Source organism: Pongo pygmaeus, chromosome 5, assembly GCF_028885625.2.
Source record: "Pongo pygmaeus isolate AG05252 chromosome 5, NHGRI_mPonPyg2-v2.0_pri, whole genome shotgun sequence".
In the NCBI taxonomy this organism is placed as follows: Eukaryota; Metazoa; Chordata; class Mammalia; order Primates; family Hominidae; genus Pongo; species Pongo pygmaeus.
This window is the reverse complement of record NC_072378.2, coordinates 113,142,736-113,160,855: the sequence shown is the minus strand read 5'-3', so window position 1 is coordinate 113,160,855 and position 18,120 is coordinate 113,142,736.

Genomic DNA, 18,120 nt, shown 5'->3' with positions numbered 1-18,120 from the left:
ATTTACAAGAAAAAAACAACCCCATTAAAAGGTGAGCAAAGAACATGAACAGACAGACACTTCTCAAAAGAAGACACACATGTGGCTAACATACACATGAAAAAAAGCTCAACATCACTGATCATTAGAGAAATGCAAATGAAAACCACAATGAGATATTATGTCACACCAGTCAGAATGGCTATTACTAAAAAGTCAAAAAACAACAGATGAGGCGAGGTTGTGGAGAAAAATAAATGCTTATACACTGTTGATGGGAGTGTAAATTAGTTCAACCATTGTGGAAGACAGTGTGGCAATTCCTCAAAGACCTAGAGGCAGAAATAACCATTCGACCCAGCAATCCCATTACTGGGTATATACCCAAAGAAATATAAATTGTTCTATCATAAAGACACATGCATCCATATGTTTATTGCAGCACTATTCAAAATAACAAAAATGTAATCAACCAAAATGCCCATCAATAATAGACTGGATAAAGAATACATGCTACATATACACCATGGAATGCTATGCAGCCACAAAAAGGAACAAGATCATGTTCTTTATAGGGACATGAATGGAGTTGGAGGCTATTATCCTTATCAAACTAATGCAGGAACATAAAACCAAATACTATATGTTCTCACTTATAACTGGGAGCTAAATATGAGAATACATGGACACATGTGGGGTAACAACACATGCTGGGGTCTGTTGGAGGGCAAAAGGCAAGAGGAGGGAGAGGATCAAAAAGAATAGCTAGTGGATGCTGGGCTTAACACCTGGGTGATGGGATGATCTGTGCAGCAAACCACCAAGGCAAATGTTTACTTATGTAACAAACCTGCACATCCTGCACATGTACCCCTGAACTTAAAAGTTGAAAAGAAAAATAAAATAAAATAAAATAAATACACCGCCACCACAAAAAAAAATACCTTTAGTAGGCTTAAATATTATATGAGGTGTTTCAATTAAAATGAAGATTCTTAGGGCCACTCTTGCACATATTCAAATTAAGAAGACTTGATTATTTCAAATTAATGGCACCTAGGTTACCTTGACTTTTTGCAGTCATCTCCAGATGATTCTGATACTAGTGGTCCATAGACCATGATTTGAGAAACACTGAGTTATATGCCAATGACATCCAAACCTGTATCTCTTGACCTGCCCTGCCCTAAAAGCTTCAGCTCAACTGACTTTAGAGATAAACATATCCCAAAAAATACTCATCATCCTTCTTTTTAAACATTGCCCTTTTTCTGTATACAGGAAAATCAATAGCTTCTCCATATTGCTGCACTTGGATTTTATCTTATAATGCCTACTTGTGGGGGGTGTTACTTATAAATAAAATTTTATATGTGGATCATTTAATTAATTAAGTCCTTAAAGTAGTCCCTGAAAATGGAAGACAATCTTCAAAATATTTTGTTTTAGATTGATGACCCTTCAGTTACCTATTAAATTTTACTCTTGAAAATTTCCCATAAATAGTAATTCCATAGTAAATGTTCAAATGTATTTTGGGAAAGTATATTTGTCCACATATTATATATTGTAAATATATATGTGTATCTGTATACATATACAAATATGTATAGACATACATGTAATGAAGAGCATTCTTATTAGAATAAAAATGTATAATCTGAAGATTTCAGATAAGAAACCATACTACTTACATATTTATTTTAAAAATTAAAATTGGAAGAGGCTATTTGAAATTTGTTAGAAATGTCCTGTATCTATAGATTAAACTAAAACAAAATAAAGAATGTTATTTTTGTCTTTCACAATAATTTGTATTACTATTTTTAAAAAATATTTTAATTTATAGGATATATGTGCACAACGTGCAGGTTTGTTACGTATGTATACATGTGCCATGTTAGTTTGCTGCACCCATTAACTCGTCATTTATATTAGGTATTTCTCCTAATGCTATCCCTCCCCCATCCCCCGACCCCACGGCAGGCCCCGGTGTGTGACGTTCCGCATGCTGTGTCCAAGTGTTCTCATTGTTCAATTCCCACCTATTAATTCTCTCCTCTTTCATAATTCTAGTTTTCTACTGAGTATCTCTCTCTCTCTCCCACTCTCTCTCTCTCCCTCTCTCTCTCTCTCTCACACACACACTCTCTCTCTCTCTCTCTCTCTCTCTCACAGCTATTTCTTCTCTGTTCTGGTTTCTTTAATTTGTACATTAAAAAATAACATATAGCAACACCATATACCTTTTAATTCTCTGTGCACCTCTGCATACCATTCTACCTTGCTACATTTATCTTCACTGGTTCAATGAAATGGCTCCCGTAACTATCACAAAAAGTACTTATTTCTTGATTTACTTGACCTCTATGTGTAGTGGAAAATTTAATCCACTTGACATAGATTTGCCAGAGTTTATTCATGTTATCAAAAAGTGCATCTAGTCATTGCCCATTTAATGAAATATTTTAAGAAAGTTTCCTTTCTATTTATTTCTAGAACATGGCTCTTTTCTGGTTTTTCAACTCCTTTTTCCATTTCTCCTTATCCTTTTGTCTACTTTTCCTCGGCTGTAAAGGCACTTCTTTATTCAGCTATATAAAGACCATTGCTGTTTTTCAGAACTCTGTCTTCAATCTTCATTTCACTCTGATCCTCCTGGGTTAATCTTATATACTTCCATGGTAGTAAACATTATTTATATATGTTATCATCTACCTATTCTATTATCTGCTACTGAACACAGATTTATGTATGTCTGTGTTTATTAAGTGTACACAATTTTATTTCCCAAAGATACCTCCAGAAAAGCTAAACCAATTATCTAATCATTACCCTACCACCTAAATAGGTTTCTGTATTTGTCTTTCAAGGAATACTATTTCTAGACCAAAATAAAACTGAACAAGAGCAACAACAGGAGCTAGATCATTTCCCTAACTCCCCACATACAAAGTGAGCAATTGAGTAGCTCAAAGGATATACTCATGAAAAGGGTATTGGTTTGGTGTTTAGCAATAGCCTACATGAGTGAGAAGGCTATGAAGCAGAAAAGAAGGCTTGCTTCTTTTTACTGCAGGCCTGTTGCTTTTTATATCATTAGGTTAGAATAGGTGTTCTTTAGCATTCAAGGGCATACCTATTCCCTTGAATACACAAGTGCTTCTCTATGCCATTTCTGATGGCCTTATCAGAACTGTACCAGCTTGGCAGTAGACTTTCAAACATGCCTTGCCATTTGTGGCCTATCCAAGCCTACTTTTGCAAGTAATCAATGATATCTCATTCTTCTTCCATTGCCACCTACCTATCATGCAGTTTCCTGATCAAATCATGTTCCAGGTTTCATCCATACCATTCTATGCTACATTTTCTATCTAGATATATTTCCTCCATCTTTTCTTCATCTTTAACTGGCTCCATGTGTTTCTCAATCTTCACTTCTTCTAGGAAGCCTTCCTCTCCTTCCCCATTGTCTCTAGTCCTGGTTGGACACTATTTCTATGTAACTTTCGTTGCCATACCTTTTGTTATATCATTATCTAATTTCCCTTCTGGCCGAATACACTACCAACTTCTTGAGGAAAGTGATGGTGTCTTTTTTGTCTAAGTCTTCAACGCTAAATAGAGTAATTTTTGAGGTAGTTGTCCTAATATAGAATATTTTACTCCATACGTTAACGTTATTGTGAAATGTAAGCTCAAAAGAGTTTAATGACTCGTGGAATTTTCTGCCCCATTCATAAAGCATCTCTTTCAAGTTCTAATTTCCAAGCCAAGAACTGAGGTGAGTCCATGTCAATATTTTTCAACAAAATTTACTTTGGTTACCACCAATTCTAAGTGATCAGTGGCATTTTTAGAAGATGTTTGCATTTTGGTTACACAAACAGATAACAGAATTTACACTTAAAATATTGCACTTTGTGGAACATAATGGTCAGAGAGATGGCACTGAGGCTTCCATGGGCTCATTACAGCTGCCTGTGGACATCTAATGGCGGTTAGACTACAATTCTGCATTTGACATATACACAGCGTTTTCATGTCTGCTTAAATAATTATAAACAGAAATGTTAACAAGAAGCTAAAGTGGAACTCATGTCACTGAGGTCTTGGAATAATGTTATGCTGGTGAAACATTAGCAGCATGGCTTGGTTTAAGGTTTTGAATACTTGCTACTGCATTCCTCTGATTACACTAGTTTCACTCATGATATTTATCTTTAGAAGTAGCTACAGCTCTTGCTCTTATATTTCCTTTGGTCTTACAATATTCTAAATCAACAGTATAAATATCATCTTTATTCTCGACCCATAACCAATTTAAACTTTATAGTCATAATAGCTTACTCTTTAGATTGGCACTTTTTAACTTTATGGCTTACTATGATAACAATGATTACATTTTTGCCTTCTTTCCAGGTAAAACAATAAGAATTCCAAACGGTATTTGATAAATTATTTATAATACCCTCCATGCACAAGAAATCAATAAGAATCATGGGTTCCATTTTTTACAAAAGCATGTAAGTCCTGATGATGTTTTATGACTTACTCGTGGTACATGCTCTACAGATCAGTAACAACCAGTAAAGCAAATTGGCAGCTGTGTAACTACTTGCAGATTCCTAAACATACCAAACCCAGTGGCAGGCATGGTAATAAATCATTGAGAGTTAAGAACATTTTTTTCTTAAAATATTCCCAAATGGAATTTTCCTTAAATGTAAACTTTTTTAAAAAAGAAAAAGAAACAGTTATAAAGAAGAAAGTCTTATCTCAAACAATAGTTTTATTTATTTCAGTATATTTTTCAAATAATCTATATATATGTACAGTCATTTAAATAATATATACCCACACACAATAAAACAAATCATAAGTTCAAGCTGTAGACAGTGAAAACATGTCTTAGTCATATCCCTTCCCTGTCTTTTTACTCCAAAGTTAACCAGTTACTGGTTTCTTGACTGATAGTTAACACCTGTGTTTGTGCATTTACACATTTTTCCATGTTTAAAAGATTTAAATTCTTTCTAGTTTCAACTCAAGATTTCCAGCTACTGAAAGAAAGTTGCTATTAGAATAATATCTATTTTCTTTTTAAAGAAAACCACAAATTCTGAGCCACTATCGGTCCTAACCAGTTATTTCCCCTTAAAAGAGAAACAAATTTTTTTAGTCAAAACTGGCGATACATGTGAGAAACACATAAATATTTAAAGAAACAGCAAATCTGCAAAGTGAAAATACTGATATTGGCTGAACTCTCAAGTATATCTTATGTACAACATTTGATGCCTTTTTAAAAGTTATTCTGGAAAGTTTCTTATAGAGGCCTATTTATGAAGTAAATTTTAATGCTTCATTTTGGAAATACTGAATGTGCTCCACTTCTATGAAAAAGGAAACTATTGTTAACAGTGTTGGAATATTATTTGAAGGATAAAATAAAGTAAAATACAAAGATAATTTTATCTTTCACTTCAGGAAGTGCTCTGATTACTTGTGAACTGTTTTAGTTTTCAAATCTAATGTAAATCCACAGGCAAAATAGAATATTCATAGAAAATAAGAAAGAGGGAGTCATATTTGTTTTTATTATCTGCTAATGATAAATATTTAGGATCAAGAATTTATTCAGTGAATAACTTACTTAGGCATATAACTGCATTTTGGAAAATATAGGGCTTAGGAAACTCCTAGAAAAGTACAAATAATTAATTGAAAATCGCATCTACATCCAATCACAGGGATAAATGGATCTTAGGAAAATTGTAGTTCCCGTGGTCAGGATGTTTTTCATGATGGTGGCAGTTGGCCTCTTGGGAATCTGAGAGACTGTCCAAAAGCTGACTAACAGGAAGACAGAAGTGTAACTGCAGCACAAACAGACAGGAAACAGCTATGTTAAGAAAACATTTGGTAAGGGCTACCACATAGACTTTGTTCAGTGTGCTTCCAGGTTATTATTCACAGAAGTTTTCCAAATTTTTATTCTATTTCTCCTATTGTAATTACCATTTCCCCTTGTAAATAATGTTCTTCTTATTATTTTTAACAGCCATATCATTTCAATGGTGTGGGCTGTAACAAATTTCTTTCACCATTTTCTTAGTGTTGTTTTTTTCTTATTGAAAATTGCAGTGATATCTTGAATGCAGCTATGTCATGTCAAGAATAAAAAAATAAGTGAAATTACTGGATTAAAATGTATAAACTTTTAAATGGTTCTTAATGCATAATTAGATTTTCTTTCCATGCAGGTTTTTTTCTACTTACCTTACCATCGTACCAGGTTTACCATCAACTCCCTAATATTGACTGTAATCAAATACAATTAGTTTTGGCCAGGTGCAGTGGCTCGTGCCTGCAATCCCAGCACTTTGGGAGGTTAAAATGGGTGGATCACCTGAGGTTGGGAGTTCAAGACCAGCCTGGCCAACATGGCGAAACCCCATCTCTACTAAAAATATTTTTAGTGGCCCACACCTGTAATCCCAGCTACTCAGGAGGCTGAGGCTGGAGAATTACTTGAACCCAGGAGAAAGAGGTTGCAGTGAGCCCAGATTGCGCCACTGCACACATGTATGTCCAGTTACTTTTTGACATATATGCCAATAGAATTCAATGGGGTAGGAAAAGTCTTTTCAACAAATGATCCTGTAACCAGGATCCTGTAACATGTATCCTTATGTTTTAAAAAGAAAAAAAAACATCGAATACCACTGCCCTCCAGCCTGGGCCACAGAGCTAGACTCCTGAAACAAAACAAAACAAAAGAAAACAAAACAAAAAAAAACAAAAACAAACCAAAAACAAAAAAAAAAATGCATTCGGCTTTTACCTTGAGGGGAAAGTGATGCATTTTTTTAATGTAAATTTTTTTCCCTATGGAAATTATCAACTTTCTAAATAATTTTTTAAAAATCTGTGTGTTAACAACTAAGATCTTAATTATTTTCTAATAAATTATTTATAAAATGTAACTATTGACATTTGTGTTCATTGTAGTTTATGAACACTTTTTTCTCATGCCTTTTTTTTTTTTTTCAACCTTAACTTTTTTTTTTTTTATTATTATTATTATTATACTTTAGGTTTTATGGTACATGTGCCCAATGTGCAGGTAAGTTACATATGTATACATGTGCCATGCTGGTGCACTGCACCCACCAACTCGTCATCTAGCATTAGGTATATCTCCCAATGTTATCCCTCCCCCCTCCCCCCAACCCACAACAGTCCCCGAAGTGTGATGTTCCCCTTCCTGTGTCCATGTGTTCTCATTGTTCAATTCCGACCTATGAGTGAGAATATGCGGTGTTTGGTTTTTTGTTCTTGCGATAGTTTACTGAGAATGATGATTTCCAATTTCATCCATGTCCCTACAAAGGACATGAACTCATCATTTCTTATGGCTGCATAGTATTCCATGGTGTATATGTGCCACATTTTCTTAATCCAGTCTATCATTGTTGGACATTTGGGTTGGTTCCAAGTCTTTGCTATTGTGAATAATGCGGCAATAAACATACGTGTGCATGTGTCTTTATAGCAGCATGATTTATAGTCCTTTGGGTATATACCCAGTAATGGGATGGCTGGGTCGAATGGAATTTCTAGTTCTAGATCCCTGAGGAATCGCCACACTGACTTCCACAAGGGTTGAACTAGTTTACAGTCCCACCAACAGTGTAAAAGTGTTCCTATTTCTCCACATCCTCTCCAGCACCTGTTGTTTCCTGACTTTTTAATGATCGCCATTCTAACTGGTGTGAGATGGTATCTCATTGTGGTTTTGATTTGCATTTCTCTGATGGCCAGTGATGGTGAGCATTTTTTCATGTGTCTTTTGGCTGCATAAATGTCTTCTTTTGAGAAGTGTCTGTTCATGTCCTTCGCCCACTTTTTGATGGGGTTGTTTGTTTTTTTCTTGTAAATTTGTTGGAGTTCATTGTAGATTCTGGATATTAGCCCTTTGTCAGATGAGTAGGTTGCAAAAATTTTCTCCCATTTTGTAGGTTGCCTGTTCACTCTGATGGTAGTTTCCTTTGCTGTGCAGAAGCTCTTTAGTTTAATTAGATCCCATTTGTCAATTTTGGCTTTTGTTGCCATTGCTTTTGGTGTTTTAGACATGAAGTCCTTGCCCATGCCTATGTCCTGAATGGTATTGCCTAGGTTTTCTTCTAGGGTTTTTATGGTTTTAGGTCTAACATTTAAGTCTTTAATCCATCTTGAATTGATTTTTGTATAAGGTGTAAGGAAGGGATCCAGTTTCAGCTTTCTACATATGGCTAGCCAGTTTTCCTAGCACCATTTATTAAATAGGGAATCCTTTCCCCATTTCTTGTTTTTCTCAGGTTTGTCAAAGATCAGATGGTTGTAGATATGTGGCATTATTTCTGACGGCTCTGTTCTGTTCCATTGATCTATATCTCTGTTTTGGTACCAGTACCATGCTGTTTTGGTTACTGTAGCCTTGTAGTATAGTTTGAAGTCAGGTAGCGTGATGCCTCCAGCTTTGTTCTTTTGGCTTAGGATTGACTTGGCGATGCGGGCTCTTTTTTGGTTCCATATGAACTTTAAAGTAGTTTTTTCCAATTCTGTGAAGAAAGTCATTGGTAGCTTGATGGGGATGGCATTGAATCTGTAAATTACCTTGGGAAGGATGGCCATTTTCATGATATTGATTCTTCCTACCCATGAGCATGGAATGTTCTTCCATTTGTTTGTATCCTCTTTTATTTCCTTGAGCAGTGGTTTGTAGTTCTCCTTGAAGAGGTCTTTCACATCCCTTGTAAGTTGGATTCCTAGGTATTTTATTCTCTTTGAAGCAATTGTGAATGGGAGTTCACTCATGATTTGGCTCTCTGTTTGTCTGTTATTGCTGTATAAGAATGCTTGTGATTTTTGCACATTGATTTTGTATCCTGAGACTTTGCTGAAGTTGCTTATCAGCTTAAGGAGATTTTGGGCTGAGACAATGGGGTTTTCTAGATATACTATCATGTCATCTGCAAACAGGGACAATTTGACTTCCTCTTTTCCTAATTGAATACCCTTGATTTCCTTCTCCTGCCTAATTGCCCTGGCCAGAACTTCCAACACTATGTTGAATAGAAGTGGCGAGAGAGGGCATCCCTGTCTTGTGCCAGTTTTCAAAGGGAATGCTTCCAGATTTTGCCCATTCAGTATGATATTGGCTGTGGGTTTGTCATAAATAGCTCTTATTATTTTGAGATACGTCCCATCAATACCTAATTTATTGAGAGTTTTTAGCATGAAGGGTTGTTGAATTTTGTCAAAGGCCTTTTCTGCATCTATTGAGATAATCATGTGGTTTTTGTCTTTCGTTCTGTTTATATGCTGGATTACATTTATTGATTTGCGTATATTGAACCAGCCTTGCATCCCAGGGATGAAGCCCACTTGATCATGGTGGATAAGCTTTTTGATGTGCTGCTGGATTCTGTTTGCCAGTATTTTATTGAGGATTTTTGCATCAATGTTCATCAAGGATATTGGTCTAAAATTCTCTTTTTTTGTTGTGTCTCTGCCAGGCTTTGGTATCAGGATGATGCTGGCCTCATAAAATGAGTTAGGGAGGATTCCCTCTTTTTCTATTGATTGGAATAGTTTCAGAAGGAATGGTACCAGCTCCTCCTTGTACCTCTGGTAGAATTCGGCTGTGAACCCATCTGGTCCTGGACTTTTTTTGGTTGGTAAGCTATTGATTATTGCCATAATTTCAGCTCCTGTTATTGGTCTATTCAGAGATTGAACTTCTTCTTGGTTTAGTCTTGGGAGGGTGTATGTGTTGAGGAATTTATCCATTTCTTCTAGATTTTCTAGTTTATTTGCGTAGAGGTGTTTGTAATATTCTCTGATGGTAGTTTGTATTTCTGTGGGATCGGTGGTGATATCCCCTTTATCATTTTTTATTGCATCTATTTGATTCTTCTCTCTTTTTTTCTTTATTAATCTTGCTAGCGGTCTATCAATTTTGTTGATCCTTTCAAAAAACCAGCTCCTGGATTCATTTATTTTTTGAAGGGTTTTTTGTGTCTCTATTTCCTTCAGTTCTGCTCTGATTTTAGTTATTTCTTGCCTTCTGCTAGCTTTTGAATGTGTTTGCTCTTGCTTTTCTAGTTCTTTTAATTGTGATGTTAGGGTGTCAATTTGGGATCTTTCCTGCTTTCTCTTGTGGGCATTTAGTGCTATAAATTTCCCTCTACACACTGTTTTGAATGCATCCCAGAGATTCTGGTATGTTGTGTCTTGGTTCTCGTTGGTTTCAAAGAACATCTTTATTTCTGCCTTCATTTCGTTATGTACCCAGTAGTCATTCAGGAGCATGTTGTTCAGTTTCCACGTAGTTGAGCGGTTTTGAGTGAGATTCTTAATCCTGAGTTCTAGCTTGATTGCACTGTGATCTGAGAGATAGTTTGTTACAATTTCTGTTCTTTTACATTTATTGAGGAGAGCTTTACTTCCAAGGATATGGTCAATTTTGGAATAGGTGTGGTGTGGTGCTGAAAAAAATGTATATTCTGTTGATTTGGGGTGGAGAGTTCTGTAGATGTCTATTAGGTCTGCTTGGTGCAGAGCTGAGTTCAATTCCTGGGTATCCTTGTTGACTTTCTGTCTCGTTGATCTGTCTAATGTTGACAGTGGGGTGTTAAAGTCTCCCATTATTAATGTGTGGGAGTCTAAGTCTCTTTGTAGGTCACTCAGGACTTGCTTTATGAATCTGGGTGCTCCTGTATTGGGTGCATATATATTTAGGATAGTTAGCTCTTCTTGTTGAATTAATCCCTTTACCATTATGTAATGGCCTTCTTTGTCTCTTTTGATCTTTGTTGATTTAAAGTCTGTTTTATCAGAGACTAGGATTGCAACCCCTGCCTTTTTTTGTTTTCCATTTGCTTGGTAGATCTTCCTCCATCCTTTTATTTTGAGCCTATGTGTGTCTCTGCACGTGAGATGGGTTTCCTGAATACAGCACACTGATGGGTCTTGAGTCTTTATCCAATTTGCCAGTCTGTGTCTTTTAATTGGAGCATTTAGTCCATTTACATTTAAAGTTAATATTGTTATGTGTGAATTTGATCCTGTCATTATGATGTTAGCTCGATGTTTTGCTCGTTAGTTGATGCAGTCTCTTCCTAGTCTCAATGGTCTTTACATTTCGGTATGATTTTGCAGTGGCTGGTACCGGTTGTGCCTTTCCATGTTTAGCGCTTCCTTCAAGAGCTCTTTTAGGGCAGGCCTGGTGGTGACAAAATCTCTCAGCATTTGCTTGTCTGTAAAGTATTTTATTTCTCCTTCACTTATGAAGCTTAGTTTGGCAGGATATGAAATTCTGGGTTGAAAATTCTTTTCTTTAAGAATGTTGAATATTGGCCCCCACTCTCTTCTGGCTTGTAGGGTTTCTGCCGAGAGATCCGCTGTTAGTCTGATGGGCTTCCCTTTGATGGTAACCCGTCCTTTCTCTCTGGCTGCCCTTAACATTTTTTCCTTCATTTCAACTTTGGTGAATCTGACAATTATGTGTCTTGGAGTTGCTCTTCTCGAAGAGTATCTTTGTGGCGTTCTCTGTATTTCCTGAATCTGAATGTTGGCCTGCCTTGCTAGATTGGGGAAGTTCTCCTGGATAATATCCTGCAGAGTGTTTTCCAACTTGTTTCCATTCTCCCCATCACTTTCAGGTACACCAATCAGACGTAGATTTGGTCTTTTCACATAGTCCCACATTTCTTGGAGGCTTTGCTCGTTTCTTTTTATTCTTTTTTCTCTAAACTTCCCTTCTTGCTTCATTTCATTCATTTCATCTTCCAGGGCTGATACCCTTTCTTCCATTTGATCGCATCGGCTCCTGAGGCTTCTGCATTCTTCACGTAGTTCTCAAGCCTTGGTTTTCAGCTCCATCAGCTCCTTTAAGCACTTCTCTGTATTGGTTATTCTAGTTATACATTCTTCTAAATTTTTTTCAAAGTTTTCAACTTCTTTGCCTTTGGATTGAATATCCTCCCGTAGCTCGGAGTAATTTGATCGTCTGAAGCTTTCTTCTCTCAGCTCGTCAAAGTCATTCTCCGTCCAGCTTTGTTCCGTTGCTGGTGAGGAACTGCGTTCCTTTGGAGGAGGAGAGGTACTCTGCTTTTTAGAGTTTCCAGTTTTTCTGCTCTGTTTTTTCCCCATCTTTGTGGTTTTATCTACTTTTGGTCTTTGATGATGGTGATGTACAGATGGGTTTTTGGTGTGGATGTCCTTTCTGTTAGTTTTCCTTCTAACAGACAGAACCCTCAGCTGCAGGTCTGTTGGAGTACCTGGCCGGCCGTGTGAGGTGTCAGTCTGCCCCTGCTGGGGGGTGCCTCCCAGTTAGGCTGCTCGGGGGTCAGGGGTCAGGGACCCACTTGAGGAGGCAGTCAGCCCGTTCTCAGATCTCCAGCTGCATGCTGGGAGAACCACTGCTCTCCTCACAGCTGTCAGACAGGGACATTTAAGTCTGCAGAGGTTACTGCTGTCTTTTTGTTTGTCTGTGCCCTGCCCCCAGAGGTGGAGCCTACAGAGGCAGGCAGGCCTCCTTGAGCTGTGGTGGGCTCCACCCAGTTCAAGCTTCTCAGCTGCTTTGTTTACCTAAGCAAGCCTGGGCAATGGCGGGCGCCCCTCCCCCAGCCTCTCTGCTGACTTGCTGTTTGATCTCAGACTGCTGTGCTAGCAATCAGCGAGACTCCATGGGCATAGGACCCTCTGAGCCAGGTGCGGGCTATACTCTCCTGGGGCACCGTTTCCTAAGCCCGTCGGAAAAGCACAGTATTCGGGTGGGAGTGGCCCGATTTTCCAGGTGCCGTCTGTCACCCCTGGAAGGGGAACTCCCTGACCCCTTGCGCTTCCCGAGTGAGGCAATGCCTCGCCCCTGCTTCGGCTGGCGCACGGTGCGCTCACCCACTGACCTGCGCCCACTGTCTGGCACTCCCTAGTGAGATGAACACGGTACCTCAGATGGAAATGCAGAAATCACCCGTCTTCTGCGTCGCTCGCGCTGGGAGCTGTAGACCGGAGCTGTTCCTATTCGGCCATCTTGGCTCCTCCCCCCCATCTCTCATGCCTTTTTAAATTATATTTTTGCCTGATAGAAGTTTGACATTTTTATTTATTATAATTGAACAACCTTTTAGTTTGTAATTTTCTTTATCATTTTAGGCCCAGAAAGATTTTTATTGTTAGAGATTAACTAAATATTCAGTCAGATTATTTTGAGTAGGTTTTTAAAATTAATTTTATACACTTTGGGAGGCTGAGGCAGGCAGATCACCAGGTCAGGAGATCGAGACCATCCTGGCTAACACAGTGAAACCTCATCTCTACTAAAAATACAAAAAATAAGCCAGACGTGGTGGTGGGCGCCTGTAGTCCCAACTACTCAGGAGGCTGAGGCAAGAGAAGGGCATGAACCTGAGGAGCGGAGCTTGCAGTGAGCCGAGACTCCGTCTCAAAAAATAATAATAATAATGATAATTTTATATAATAAATTGTTAAAAATTGCTAATATTAATTTTGTTTTGGTGTAATCTGTGAATCAATCTTCCTTAAAATTTACCCAATTATAATTAAATTAAAAGTTAGTAAATAACTTTTTGTTGCCCATTGTTTAGAATGCTTACTTTATCATAAATCAAATACTTAACACATGATAAATTATTTTCATAATTATTTCCTAAAATTTTTTGTGACTCATTGGTACCTATGTGTGATAATATTCTGAAGTTTTAATTATTTTGCTTTATAATCAGTTGTAACATGTGCAAAGTCTTTTTATCCTAAGAAGGTTTTCACAGAGCAAGGTTTTAATTTTGATGAAATCAAATTTATCAAAATTTTCTTTTATGGTTTGTGATGTTAGCATCAAGTCTGAGAACTCTGTCTAATCTTAGATCCTGAATATTTTCTCCTACATTTTTCCAAAAAATTTGGTTTTACATTTTGTGCTTAAGTCTGTGATCCATCTTGAGTTAATTTGTGTACTAGGTGTGAGACTTAAGTTTATTTTTTGCCAATCAATGTTCAATTACTGCAATCCTTTTTCAAAATGTAGTTAGAAATATTTGTGTGGATCTATTTTTGAGTCTCTGCTTTGTTCCATCAGTGTATCTGTCCCTCACTCAACATGACAGTTTCAATTACTGTAGCTATGTTTCCAAATTGTTTTAGCAATTGTTGTTTCTTAGCTTTTCTATATAAATTTTATAGTAACTTTGTCTACATCTAAGAAAATTCTTTTTTGATTCGGATAGGAATTTTGTTAAATTTGTGGAAGACATAAATTCTGTACATATTTTCTTAAATTTAAGCCTAAGTATCACATTCTTTGAGGCTTTGTAAAAGGTATTGTATTTTTTATTTTGGTTTTCACATGAAAATTGCTAGAATATTAAATTATGATTGATTTTTGAATTTCAATCTTATAGCCTCTGACCCACTAAACTCAGTTATTAGTTCTAAAAGATTTTATTTAGATTCCTTGGTGTGTTCTATCTAGATAATATGTCATTTGCAAATATATGGATTTATTCCTTTCTTTCTGACCTGTATGTATTTTATTTCCTTTTCTTTCCTTATTACTGTAGCTAGAACCTGCAGCACTATATTGAATAAAAGTGGTAAGAATACAAATCCTTGCTTTGTCTTCAACCTTAGGGTAAAGCAGTCTTTCACCAAGAAGCATAATATTAGCTATAAGTATTATATACATGACTTTATCATATTAAGGAAGTTTCCCTCTATTCTTAACTTGCTGAGCATTTTTCTCATGAATATGTTTTGAATTTTTTTAGTTTTTTTACATAAATTGAAATGATCATGTGAGTTTTCTTCTTTAGTTTGTTAATATGGCAGAGTACAATGATTTTTTAATTTAAACCAGCTTTGCATTCCTGGGATACAAATCAATTGGTCAAGGTGTATAATATTTTTACATACTGCTGAATTTTATTTGGTAACATTTGTTGAGAATTTTTGTTTCTATATTCAAGAGGGATATTGGTCTGTAGTGTTCTTTATTTTTACTGTCTTTGTCTGATTTTGGTAGCAGGGAAATACTAGTTTCATAAAATGAACTGCAAAGTATTCACTCCTCTTTTATTTTCTAAAAGAGATTGGGTAGAATTGGCATTAACTCTTCTTTGAAAGTTTTGTAGCATTCTCCAGTAAAATTATCTGGGACTAGAGATTTCTTTTTGGTGATTTTTTTTATTACAAGTTAAATTTTGGGTGACTTGTGGTAGTGCATATATTTGAATGCTATTCCATTTCATCTAAATCGTCAAGTGTATGTGTGGAGAATTCAAATTATTCATGGTATTCCTTTATTATTAATCTGATGTCTAAAGAGTGTGTGGTGATAATCTCCCATGTTACTTCTGTTAGTGGTAGTTGTATCTTCTCCTTTTTTATTTGTTAGTGTTATTAAAAGTTTGTCTATTTTATTGATCTTTCCAAAGAACCAGCTCTTTCCGTGTTCTTTCAATGGAGACTTCTTTTATTGAGTCTATTGTGTTTCTATTTTCAACTTTTTTGATTCTTGCTCTTATATTTCTTTGCTTCTGTTTGTTTGGGTTTATTTTGCTCATCTTTTTCTAAGTTCTAGAAGGAGGGCCTTAGATTATTGAGACATTTTCCCATTTCTAATGTAGTCACTTAGAAGTTTGACATTTTTATTTATTATAATTGAATAACCTCTTAGTTTGTAATTTTCTTTATCATTTTAGGCCCAGAAAGATTTTTTATTGTTAGAGATTAACTAAATATTCAATCAGATTATTTTGAGTAGGTTTTTAAAATTAATTTTATATAATAAATTGTTTTAAATTGCTAACATTAATTTTATTTTGGTGTAATTTGTGAATCTATCTTCCTCAAAATTCAACTAACCAATTATAATTAAATTAAAATTTAGTAAATAATATTTTGTTTTACATTGTTTAGAATCGTTACTTTATCATAAATCAAATACTTAACACATGAAAAATTATTTTCATGAATTTTTTTGTGGCTCATTGGTACATATGTGTGATAATATTCTGAAGTTTTAATTTTAATTTTAATAAGTTTACCTTTCAGCATTCCTTTAGCTACCTCTTTAATCCATGGACTATTTAGAAGTGTGGTTGTTTCCAAGTGTTTGGAGATTTTTTTTTAATCTTCCTGTTATTGATTTTTCATTTGATTCCATTGTTCTCAAGAACACACTGTATATGAATTTTCATTATTTTAAATTTTTTGTCTTATGGCCCAGGATATGAGTTATCTTGGTATACATTTCATGGTCACTTAGAAAGAATATATACTCTGCTGCTATTTGTTGTGGTGTTCTGGAAATGTTGATTATACTCTGCTAGTTAATGATGCTGTATTTTTGTATAACCTTATTGATTTTTTGGCCTAGTTCTAACAACTGCTTAGAGAGAGATATTGAAGTCTCCAAATATAATTTTGTATTTGTCCATTCATCTCATTTCTGTAAGTGTGGGTTTCATATGTTTTTCAGTTCTGTTTTTTTTGTGTGCATACAGTTTAGAATTGCTATGTATTTGTTGGTGGAATGACCTATTTTTTAAATTATGTAATGTCCTCCTTACCTTTGGTAATTTTCTGCAGTTCCTATGGTTTGGCTGTGTCCTCACCCAAATCTGTTACAGCTTGAACTGTAATAATCCCCATGGGTCAAGGGCGGGGCCAGGTAGAGATAATTGAGTCATGGGGGCAGTTTTCCCCATACTGTTTTTGTGATAGTAAATAAGTCTCACAAGATCTGATGGTTTTACAAATGGAAGTTCCCCTGCAGAATCTCTCTCGCCTACTGCCATGTAAGATGTGACTTGCTCCTCCTTGCCTTCCACCATGGTTGTGAGGCCTCCCCAGCCATGTAGAACTGTGAGTCAATTAAGCCTCTTTCCTTTATAAATTACTCAGTCTTGGGTATGTCTTTATTAGCAGCATGAGAGAAGACTAATACAGTGGTTTAAAGTCTACTTTATCCAATATTAATACTCTACTTTCTTTTCATTAATGTTTACAGGATAGATCTCTTTGTTTCCTGCGTATATTGTTATATTTTAAGTGAGTTTCCTTTAGACAGCATATAGTTAGGTCATGTTTTTTAATCCACTGAGCTTCTACTCTGTTTTATAATTTGTGTATTTGGACCACTTACATTTAATGTGATTATTGATATGTTAGAGCTGGGGATCCAAGGAACAACACAGTAGTGAGTCCCCAGGGTTTTATTTTTGCCTCATATATACCAGACTTGGAACTAATGAAGCCAACAACTGAAAATACTACAGGAGATTTTAAAAAGAAAGGTGGAGAGTGAAGAAAAGTAAAGAAAATAGCAAGAGCAAAAAACTGCTGTCTCTCTGGTCAACAAGGAAAGGGCAAGCTCTTATTTTTGCCGGTTTTGTCTAACATCTGGCAGGTGAAGAAAGGAGGTTTCTTTCTTGTAACTATCAGGTGGTGTTAGAAGTTGGAGTTCCACTAGTAGGAGTAAAGTTTAGGTCCCCACTCAGCCTCTGCTGATAACAAGGGGAAAGAGCTTATTCTTGCTGTGAGGTAGGGGTAAGATTTCTGACTCCGTATAGGACCTCCACTGATCTCTCCCTGGCTAAGATGGGTAGAAATGCCTCATTATTATCCTCATGTGACTACCAGCCATATCACTACTGCTGGGGGGTGATGAGAATCCTGACTCCTTCGTATGTTTTCTCCTACAGCACCTCAATAAAGAGGGGTAAGGATGGCTCATTACTGCTGACTGGGACTGAAAGTCCAGGCTCCCCTTCCCATGGTCCCCACTGACACTACTGGGGGACAGCTACATTGGTTACTGTCAAATATGATTAAAATTCTGGTTTCCTACTTGGCTTTTCTCACACCAATTTGGTGGTGATGGTGGAGGGGGTGGTAAATTGGAATGCCCCATTATAGCTAGGCAAGGATGGATATCTATGTTTACTATGCAGCCGTTGCTATCATGAGTGGGGATGGGGAAACATTTTTGTTTTTCTGTTTGTTTTCCTTTTTTTCTCTATGATGTTAAGCTGAAGTAGTGTTTATTTTCTAAAAGTTCTCTATCTT